Genomic DNA, 11,529 nt, shown 5'->3' on the forward strand with positions numbered 1-11,529 from the left:
CTCCCGTCCTCCATTCGCTGGGCCCATGCCTCTCCCCCCGCTCCGCTCTCTCTGCCCCCCTACAGTCAGATTGCTGTGAAATAAACTAGTGGCGAAAAATTCCTTCAAAAAAAAGACTACCGGAGTAATGTGCGACAACACGTCATGATGTCAGGCTTTTTTTTATCCCTCAACTACCCCCAACTGATCAGCGTCACCCTGCGTATTGAAGCTTTTAACCTTCAATACGCTCTTTAGATCTTTACGCTTATAAAGTTATGGTTTGACTACATCTGGAAACTAAGTCTGAGGATCTGATAGAGGCGATCTCGGCCGCCGTCTGCATGACGGTTCAGAGAGCCGAACCGACTCTGAGTCAGCAGAGCCTCCTGCTGCGCATCGGGCGGAGGAGCAGCAGGAGGCTTCGTTGAATTCAACTGTAACCAAACGAGATCCGTTCATAATAAGTTTAGTTTGTGATGTTCCAAAAGCACCATTGTGGTCAGTGTGATAGATAATTTGACTCCTATACGAGTAGAGATCATCAGTATCAGCCGGTTTGGAAAAAAAATAAAAATAAATAAAAAAGTCAGACCCGACTTTGTGCAACGAACTTTTCTCCGCTGCTCACGAAGAGTGATCTGTTTATTGCTCTTTTAATTCTGCATACTAGACTTAGTAAAAGCGGGAGAAGGGGAGGGGGTGTCAATATTTGCCGTGAAAATAGCTGATAAAGCCTCCAAGTAGTTGTGAAGGGTTTTTGCGCTTACGTCACTATGACGTCACCGCGACTAGTCGACATCGACTCGACTATTATCATGAACAAAAAAAAGAAAACGTTTGAATTCCTGTATTTTCAGATTTTCATTGAATCAAAATTAAAACCCGTGTTTTAGTTCAGAGGAGATCTGGAGGAGAAGAAGAAGCAACACCATCTGGGTTTTGGGGTGAACTGGACGTTCAGCAGATTAGAAATCTAGATCCTGAAACCTTAAAAAATATGTAGTCGTTCAACTCCTAAGGTAGAGGTAACATAAGATAGTGAAATGTGACCTTAATTATTTTTTATGTGCAAGTGAGGTTTTGTGGCTTAACTGAGCCCTGTTTACTCCAACATCCTGGTGTCTTTACCCTTAAAGCTGTCCTGCAAACTCCACTGACTCCATTCGGACCTTTAAGGACCAACAAAACCGGTTATCTTCATGAATATCATCAAGATTTCATCCACTCATCATGAGAAATGCTCACTGCCACTTCTGCTGCTCATGTAAGCCTCTAAAAACATAATGTGTAGGAAAAATGTACCTCTGTGATGATTTGAGAGAAAAGTTATAAGTCACATTGTACACTAAGGAATGTATGTATTTTCTCTGCTCAGCTCCACTCTAACTGCAAACTCACCTGAACTTCAAGCAGAGCAACAGCTCTGGGGAGCAAAAACAATCCAGCCTAATAAATCAGTTTTAAAGCTTGGTCGTCAGCACTCAGTTTATATTTTTAAGTCTAAAATTAGGACAAATGTGTTTTCGTCACGTTTAAAAGGAGGAGAGAAGGATGAATTGTCAGTAAAGGGTCCCCACAAAGACAGAAGTGCATGTGAGTAACAGCCTGGACTAAACTCACACAGCAGCTTTTGCCTCCGAGGTGAAATGAAACTCTCTTTTTTTAGACAATATTGTCAAATTTTTGGCAAAGAAAACAAATAATAATGGCATGGAGAGATGCAGTGAGTTCAGGTTTGTCATGTGTCAAGGGCATTTTTAGGGCAGAAGAGAGAGACAGTTCCTGAAACAAATTCTAGATGATCATTTTAGTCTACTCCCACTTCTCTCTGAATCTCTAAAGCTAGGGATTATGGAGGCATCCTGATCAAATATCCAAACTACCGCTCCTGACAACCTCAATTCAAGCTTCTGCAGGATGATTGAGCTCCTCAGTTTATCTCCAAGGCAGAGTCCAACCACACTACAGAAGGAGCTAATTGCAGCTGATGGTATCAAGGATCTTGTTCCACAGGTCATCATCAATATCTGGTTACCGTTTGTGGGGTTTGGAATGTAGAGACACAGTAAAACCATGGCAAACTTGGTTGAATCTTATTTTGAAAACTCCCTGAGTGCAGAATTTACTGGCTTAAGAATGTAAATAGAAGATTATCTGCAAAAAGCTTATTTTACAGAAGACATTGGTGTTTCCAAACCACATGCCCTCGTTTCCAAGACTAAACTTTGAGATCCTGTCCAATAATATCAAAACCACCATAAAGGAAAATGTTCGACCTGAGTTCAGTAGAGGGTCACAGCAGCAGTTGAATTTTCTTAAACCTTTTTTTATTAACCTTGTACGTACATGCCAAAAAACGTTAAAGAAAGATGAAAAGTGCATTAAGTCGTACCGTTTTCTTTCCAAAAGCATGGCCCTTGGACTTAATGCTGAAAGGAAAAAAACGGTAGTTTGATTCTCTTTTAACCCAGTATTCTGTGACACCTGAATTTTACCTTTGTGGGACAATAAAGGCTGTTTCTATTCTATTTACTGGCTACAGAACATTTTCAGATGAGTGAACGAAAGTGATTTCAAAAGTTTCACTTTGTTGTTTTCCACCATTTCTTGAATTAATCGGACACAGAGGCAAAATGCTGGCCTTGCCAGAGAAATGTTCTGCATCTCTGGTGGAAGCAAAAGCAGAAATCTGCATTAATAACAGCTCTCATAGGCTGGTGATCAAGGGGCTGTCAGCTGCTTTTGATAAATGCAGCTTTAATGGGGCACTAAAACTGACTGACTCATTTGCACTGGTGAAATTATGAAGTCAGATGTTAATTGTGTGTTAATTAGCTTTATGTAGAGCCTTGTATCAGTTAGGACCTCTTTAGTTAATTTCTTTGATGAGTTGATTTTATTGTCCCTTTATGCAGATAACTTTAGTCTGTCTGATTTTGAGGTTTCCACCTTATTATCAGAGCACATACATGCACGATTTGCATTTCACTAAGTAAAAAGAAAAAAAAACATTCAGTATGTTTTTTCTGCCATCACACAACATTGGTTGGAAGTTGGATCTATTTCTGCAGATGGAGAAGCAGCAAAGGACTCTTAAACCTTTGCTAAAGAGAGGGGAAGAGTTGCAACGAGTTTTAAAAACAAACAAAACAAAAAAAAAAAACTCTCCAACATGCTGCCTGAGGCAACTGGCTCTGCAGGAAGACCGGCTCGTCTTCATCTTCCTGCAGAACTGAGAAACGGATTTTCAAATGGCGTCAGAAGCAGTGGACATTCCGGCTAAGGGGAACGAGAAAAGACGGAACCGTCCAGTCAGCATGCAAAGATGCTCATCGGTCTGAAAATACGGCTTTAGATTGATACACAAGTTGCTTCATTGTAGTCCTCTATGGTGAAAACTATGCATGAATGGCAAAAGGATTAAAGCTATTCACAGAATTAATATTTTCAAAAAACAATGTAGCTTAATTAACAAGCTAATTTTTTTCCTGCCTTAAAGATAAAGTTAAAATTTCTTTATATATCCCCTTTTAACTGTGTACACTGACAAAGGTGCTTAGTCATGAAAAACACAGATATACTTAGCATAAAACAATAAAATATCACAATCACAAAAAAAACAAGTCTTTTAAAGTGTTTTAAAAATGTTTGCTGACTGACCTGTGAAGATGTGCACCAGTAATTTAATCCATAAAACTGCAGAAGCACATTGACAAGTACAAGTGTGCCAGTCCATATAAAACCTTGAAAGTGATCAAAAAATGTTTAAATAAATCTGGAAAACACGAATCCAGTGGAGAAATGACAGGGTAAGACGTACATGATCAAGTTTTTTTTAAACAAGTTAAAAGATGTCAGGAGGGCAGTTTGCAGACTGAATGAGTTTAACTTGGCGTCATCAAGAATAACAATCAATTTTATTTAGGATGTTTTTCAATAACTTTACCAAGTGGAAGCACATCCACTGTAGTGTTCCATAAGTAAAAGCTTAGGAAAAAAATCTTTTGAGGTTACTCAGTTATCGCTGTTTCAGCCGATGCTAAAGATTTACATGACCAACTACAACTTCTATCCCATTTAAGTGAAATTAATATAAGTAGTTACAGAAGCAGAAAGATAAATAGTGTTGAGAAAAGTATGTCAACCTGCAGACACACACACACACACACACGCCTTCACACCTTGTGTTTACAGCAGTACTTTCGAATCATTAACATCAATCATGTTTACGTGTGAGACCTCCATACTGAGTTTCTCAAGCCGCTGAAGATCCGATCATTCCTGGCTTCAGTTTGCTGCTACCGCTCTGGCCAAACAGTAATATAGATTTTACTCCAGCCACAGAAAAATACACACTCTACAACAGTTAGCATTGCAATGCAGATTACCTTTTGGCCGTTATTATCATGCTGCACCTACTCGGTTATTCGATGTATTTGCTGAGTAGCCAGGGGCTTCAAGTATTGGGTCTTATCACTGCGGTCTGAGCCCACTGAAATAGCAATCACATCAATGTATGTAAACTTGGGAAACAGCTGGGAGGATGTATAGACTTTGAAATGCCATCTGTGGTGACTGGGCAGATTAAATGAACTTGTGTACATTTGGCTGAAACAGAATCGGTCTGATTGAAGAAGCAATTTGCTCCTGGCTGTTTGGCAGCAGTTTACAAAGCAGCCTCTGTCTGGGTTTCTAACAGTACTAAAAATAAGCAAACATCTTTTTTTGAGTCTTTACCAGCACAGAAACACATATATGTGCAGTCAAATAAAACAAAGAATATTTTTGTGATATTTTTGCACATGTAATCTGTCTTATCAACCCTAATTCAATAGAGGGATAGCTAATGCAAGCCTGCTAACACCACATAAACGTACTGTGATTACAGCAAAAGGTGCATTGAATAAGTTGACATACTTTTCAAGGGTATTAATATCTATATATTCACTTGTTTTATGTTGCATAATTTTATTTGCCTTTATTTTGTAGAAATCGGTCTTCACTTTGACACTAGTTTTTTTTCTTTTTAAATGTTTCTGTTGAAAAAGTAAAGTATAATTTTTCTAATCCTGATTGAATTGTAAAAACAATAAATAGTGCAAAACATCCAAGGGGAAGGTGAATACTTTTTGTAGGCACTGAGCATTTATAAAAACTGCTCCAAATGTCCTTCACCGACTGTTAAAGTCTGGTATCAGTGAAGGATGCATGGCTATTGTTTTGCAGCATCGAGCAGGCAATGCTAATAGAAGGCTAGAAATAAAAAAACAAAAATAGTCAACTAAATCTGGAAAGATAGCAGCTATGGAAAGTGAGGAGGAATCACAAAATCACCTAACAGAAGCAGCATCAATAAATGTCAGAGAATATCCAGGTACAGTCAGAGCAGAGTGTAAAATAAGGGAGGAAGAAAAGAGGCATGGTGGAGGGTTAAGTGAACCAGTTAAGCTCCTAATGTTTGCATCAGCGAGCTGCAGGCCTGAAAGGCAAAGTCCCTATTAAACCAAGATGGAGTCTCCTGCCTGCGGCACAAAGAAGCACCCAGCGCTAAACTCGCTCAGGTGGATCCATTACAAAGGCGTAATTAGAAACAGAGCACAGTGACCTACAGAGCCACTGCTGCAGTTTACCAGAGAACTGCTGGAAACCTTCACAGGAAGTCAACTAATGTATCCACGGAAACAGAAAGGCGCTTTGAATCACCAACGCACACCTTTTAATCCAGGGCTTATCATCACAAGTGTTAAATTTTATATAGTCATTCAAATGGTAGTCGTTTAATTGGGCATCTTGAAGAAACTATTGTCTTGGCTCAACTAAACCTGACGGTTTCTGGGATAAGTTTGGCAAAAAATGAGCGGGAAGGTCTTTGAACTCTCACTGAGTGTTTAACTATTTTTTGAGGCGTGTTTCAAATCCTCATCTTTCTTTCTGTTAAAAACTGAAAAATAATTGTTAACCTCTTATACCCTCAGGGGTTATAAATAAATTTAAACTTAACATTTTGGGCAAAACCTTTATGCGGAATAGTTTTTGAAAGATCAAAGCCTCTTTTAGCGGATAATAAAAAATAAAAAAAAAATTAAAGGTACGTGGAGCCTTTGTTTACAGAGCGAGCCGAGGTCCCGGCAGCTGGACCCACCGGTGGGTCCGTCGGTTCTAGCAGTTTGCATTAATGTGCAACTGATACAGATACATACAGCTTTTAGCTGGCTTTCAGGAAGCCAGGACTTCATGTGACTCTTTCACTGATTAATTGCTCTACAAGTTTTCTTTCAGTTGAAGAACTCCTTTGAAATCTGACTGCTTTTTGAACCTTCCACAATATCTCTTAGTAACTTTGGCTAAAACCAACCTCTGCCAATTCACAATTCAGTATTCATGAATTTTCTGTGGCTGTAGCTCAAAATTATGTGAGTAAGATTCAACTATTCATGGATTTTTTTATATATTTTTTTTTTCATAGAACATTCCTGAAATATTGGGAAGAAAATGCAGCTTGAGAAACTCCTTGGTTTGAACAGGCTGCAGATCCCTCGATGGGGAAAGTCATCCTTGCAACCATTAATCTGGGGTGGATGCTGCTCACTTACAGTGCCTGTAAAACATATTCACACCCTTTTGAGTATAAATCAATCATGATCGACAAAATTTGTTCTTCTTCACAATAAAAGGTACGTCTACCAATTAGTTACTGAAGTGGTGTGAATATTTATACAATAATTTTATGCTAAATATTTTTATTTAGTTGTCATTATTTTAGCTGAAATCCCTTTTCATTTTTACATGACAGTTGTTTTTGTAAATGTTTTTGTTGAAAAAGACAAATGTTGATCATGACTGATTTATAAGAGCAAAAAAAAACGTAAATTATCCAAGACGGTGAGCAGTTTTTAATTTGAGTCGAGACGTCAAGGTGCCAGATTTTTTTGTGTTTAATTCACCCCTGTCTTCTTTGATGAATCATGTTGGAGGTCACTACTGTCCCAAGACTTGATGAAACAGTCAATCAACTTTCATTCTGGAGATTTGGGTAAATCAATGCAACCCGAGTTACTAAAAATCTGATTGCTGCCAGCAACATTTTCGGATGCAGTTTGTGGTAAACCAGACAAATACAGAGCCTCCAAGAATCTGACAAAGGGTAATTTTAGTCCTTTCATAATGGAGACTTTAGGGTGCCATCCAAAGGAACTGTGATCAAGTTGTCATCAGTAAGAAGAACCTGAATTTTAAGAAAAATACGGTAAATGCTTCTGATCTTCGCGGAATAAGTTGCACATGATGCAGAAATCCCTGCACTCAAATGGAAATCAAGAAATTAATTTGAATAGAAGGAGAAAAACAAGCTAAAGCCAATGAATAATTGAAAAAATAAAGATCAATTACATCCCCCAGCCTCACTTTGCTGCCTTTCATCCTGGTTTTAGATTATTGAGAATCTCTCCATCTATCTGTCTCTGTCAGACACTTTAATTTTCCCTCCATCTTTGCCACCATCTTTCATTATTTCCTCCCTATCTCACCCTCGGCTTTAACCGAAGAAATAACAGCAGCAGAGCGAGTCAGCTGACACCTAATTAGGAGGTTAAAGTGATGGTGCCGCCCGATGACAAACCAAGCTGTTAATAAAAACAGGGAGGCGGCCATATCAGCATCCTCCACTCATTTTTGATTATCAATACAAGGATAGAAAAACTCTAAAGTGGATCTTTAAAATCGTTCAGTTGTCTCGTCTCACGTAGTGAAGATTTTTCTTAACTGATTTCCAAGCTTTTACATAGACCCGTTTCAGACGAGCACCGGTCACAGAGTTGGAAAGATAGTTCCCTTTCAGTGAAGTACTTTCTTTATTTTTCTTGCTTTGAACCCATTTAGATTCAGAGGAGTTGAAACTGCTGGACTGGATTCCTTGCTGGAAACATGTTTTTGGATATAAATGTGGCTTTATCGCATATGAGTGGGATGTTTGTGTGTTAACAGTCCTTTGGCTACGCATTTTGGACCAACTCAGACCGACTGTTCACTCCATCCAAATGACGAGTCGAATCCAAATATTTTTCCTAAAGAAGCCTTTCAGGCTATTTTTTCCAAATGTTTCTTGCCTTGTGGGACCAACAAACAAGTTCCATTTCTCATCTTTGTCACTAATTCCACATATCTTGATGAAGTGAAATGTGGTTAAAATCCCACAGAATTGCATTCCTATGGTGGTAGTGGGTGGAGGAAGTGACGCCACCGATCTCTATCTCTGTTTTCTTCTACTATAGTTGAAGGGACAGCTTTGAGCTGTTATGAGAGCCTTAAGTTACACAGAGTCTCAAAAGTGTACAGAACAGTGAAATAACAGATTGAGCCGCCTGCTACCTGCTGAGTTTCAGAAATCTGTCAAAAATTGAGGGATGGATATACCTGGACTCTCAATAAAGACTGTACTCCAATCCCTTTTGAGAGTAAAGCCAAGTTTATCCACAAAATCAAATTCCACAGACAATCTTCTCCCTTTAAATCATTTTGCAAGGAACGGACAAATATTTTAATCCCAAGTTGTGCAAAGTTGTTGGAGACATGCCACAAATAACTTGTAGCCAATTACAGCAAATCTTGGTTCCACCTCCTGTGTGATAAATGCAAACGACACGCCTTTTTCTGATTTTTAATTGTGAGATTTGTTGAAAGTCATGTATAATGTTTCCCCTACTTCACAGTTATGCTCTACTTGTGTCAGTCTATAAAATACATGGTGGAGGTTGTAGTGTGGCATAAGTTGGGTCTGGGACGGGAGTTTTACTTTAGATGTGAATTATAACTTTTGTGTATTTCATACAACTCTCTGAGAATTTGCTAGCTGGCCTATTAATAAACAAATTTGAATTTAGCTAAATATTATCTTCCATAATAAAAGAAGGAAAGCATGAGAAGTGATGTAAGGGTACAACAGCAGTAGCAGCAGTCTGTTAAATGTTTAGTGAGGAGTAAACTGTCTGCTGGGTGCTGGTGTTTGACCACAGTCTGCTCTGTCACTGAGCTTTACAGCCTTTGAACTCACATCTGAAAAAAGCAATCTGGACCTCTCTTGCTCTCTTCACTACTGAGGCCTGGAGAACAAATAAACATTAATCTGCTCCATGGACGTGGGAGTTTGGAGGCAGAAAAATGAAGCATGCTAATTCAGCAACTGCCACATGCTTCTCCGGTCCTTGTTTTTTATTCTTTGAGAGATTTTTTATTTTTTCTTTTGTATTATTTCTGTGCTTCCATCTGGGATTTCTGCAGCTGTGTCAATTTGCATCCCACCTCTAAAAGCAGTGTCTGTTCTGGACCAAATGTGTCCATCAGAAATGTTCAGAATGCATCATTCACAGAGAATGAAGGACCCAGAATTTGGCCCCAGTAAAATCTGTTTATTTTAGGTTGTGAATGGCGCACAGAGCGGGAGCACCGAGTAAAAGCTACATTCATTTACACTTTGGGTCTGTGTTGAGAGTGAAAATCATGTTTTGGTTATTTCTGAGGGCAAAACTGTTTTTTATTGGGAACTTTGAACACCCAAATGTGACGGTTGTAGCTGCATTTTGTGAGAAATTCACCAAACCTAATGGAAAAATCTAAAATAAAACTTCTGATTATCTTTTTTGCTGTCTTTATAGAACTCTGAGGACATACAATCTCAACTGAATTATTCAAAATTGGTCATTTTATGTCTTCAGCCAAAAACAGAGGAACAGCATCCATTGAGTTTTAAATATCATCAATAAATAAACTTTTTAACCAATTGCATTTGAGACTGATGTTACGTCTTCTGTCTTTGTCGCTATGAGTTTAATTGCATAATCCTCGTCCATTTATTTATTGATCTATAGGTAGTTTACCTACAGATTCTCTTTTTACATTCCTGTCAGCATTTGGTCAACACTAGTTGTTTTTAAAAATGCAGCATAAACAAATTTTAGCAAAGTGGAGTAGCTGACATGCTCTTATGTCAGAGTGTCAAGTGGATCAAGGTCTGGACTTTGACTCAGGCAACTTCTGCTTTTAAGAAGTGATCATACTGATGATGGGGATCAGTTAATAAACACATTTGATTGTCTTTTTAGCTTTTCACTCTTTTTCTTTATTTTTAACGTAAGCTTTTTTTTTTTTCTTTTTGGTCCTTCAAAGTTTAATTTTAAGTAAATAAGCCCAACTCGATGACTTTGATTGTGAAATAACAGAGTCATGAGGATGGATAGCACAGATGGATAAGCGAGCCTCGGGGTTTATGACAGCCTCTGTGGGGAAAAAATTCGGCAGAATAAATTGGGTGTTTTTGAATCAAGAGCAGGATAAGTGTTTGAGAAGATGGATGGAAGGGAATGTGAAGCTCATCTCCTTGCAGCTGTTCAGACAAACTAAGCTAACAGAAGGATCCATGGAGCATAGCAGCATTTTGCATCGACACTGTTCCAGGCAGCCAGGCGTTTACATCTGCTTCTGCAGTTGGGGTTTGTCCTCATCTGTGCGCGTATGCGTCCATGTGCGTGTGTGTGTGTGCGTGTGTGTTTGGGTGTTTGTTGGTTTGTCTGCCAGCCACCTGTCACCAGCAGAGTTTACCTGGTCGTGTTTATCTACACCTTGTCAGTTTTATCAGTGCAGAAGGCCTCTCGCTTTGTGCATTCAAACAAACACATTAAAGTCTTCTCAAAAATATATAAAGATATCAAGTAACAGAAGAAGTAGAATTTTGCTTAAAAGTGAGAAACCAAAAATCTCTTTGTTGTTGTTAGAACATGCTTTAAAAATCAATGCGACAACTTTGACTGTTCGATTTTTTTTTGTCTCTCTTGCTGCCGTTTGCTGAAAAAAAGATTAGATCTTTTCAGACTTTTGAGAAAAAAAAAAAAAAAAACATTTGACACAAGCAAACTGACAAAAATAGATACAATTTTGCAAGCTTTTCTTTGTTTTCCAAAAGTTGGGTTTTAAATTCAGCAGATTGGAGGACATTTTTTTTATACATTTTAATATAAAGTTTGTCATATAATATATCAAGCTTTTGCTTTTGAGGGTTTTCTTTCTATTAACCATTTTTTATTTATTTATTTTTTTGTTTGTTTTGAAGTCTTACCTCTTGTTAGTCCATCACATGGCCATGTGTTTTGTATTTGTGACTTTTTGTTGTTTAAACTGATTTTACCAGATACAGATCAGAAACTACCTATGAAAATCTAGCTTGATTAACGGTTCGATGATCTCTGGTTATGTGTTTTTACAGAGACCATAGCACAAATCTTGAACAATCAAAATAACACCTTTTCAATGAGAATCTGTGAGCAGGTGCAGGTGGATCCATAAGGTCCACTTGGACGTTTTCACATTTAATTTTGTTGCAACCACAATTCTGAATGCATTCCCTTGGAATATAGTGACCAACACAAAGTTTTATATAATTTATAAGTGGAATTTCAGCAATGTTTTGCAAAATATTTGGTAACACTTTATTTGAAGGGGGGTGAATAAGACTGACATAAACACCTGTCATGAACATGAATAAGCCTTCATGAATAT

Source organism: Poecilia formosa, unplaced genomic scaffold (genome assembly GCF_000485575.1).
Source record: "Poecilia formosa unplaced genomic scaffold, Poecilia_formosa-5.1.2 Scaffold35, whole genome shotgun sequence".
NCBI lineage: Eukaryota > Metazoa > Chordata > Actinopteri > Cyprinodontiformes > Poeciliidae > Poecilia > Poecilia formosa.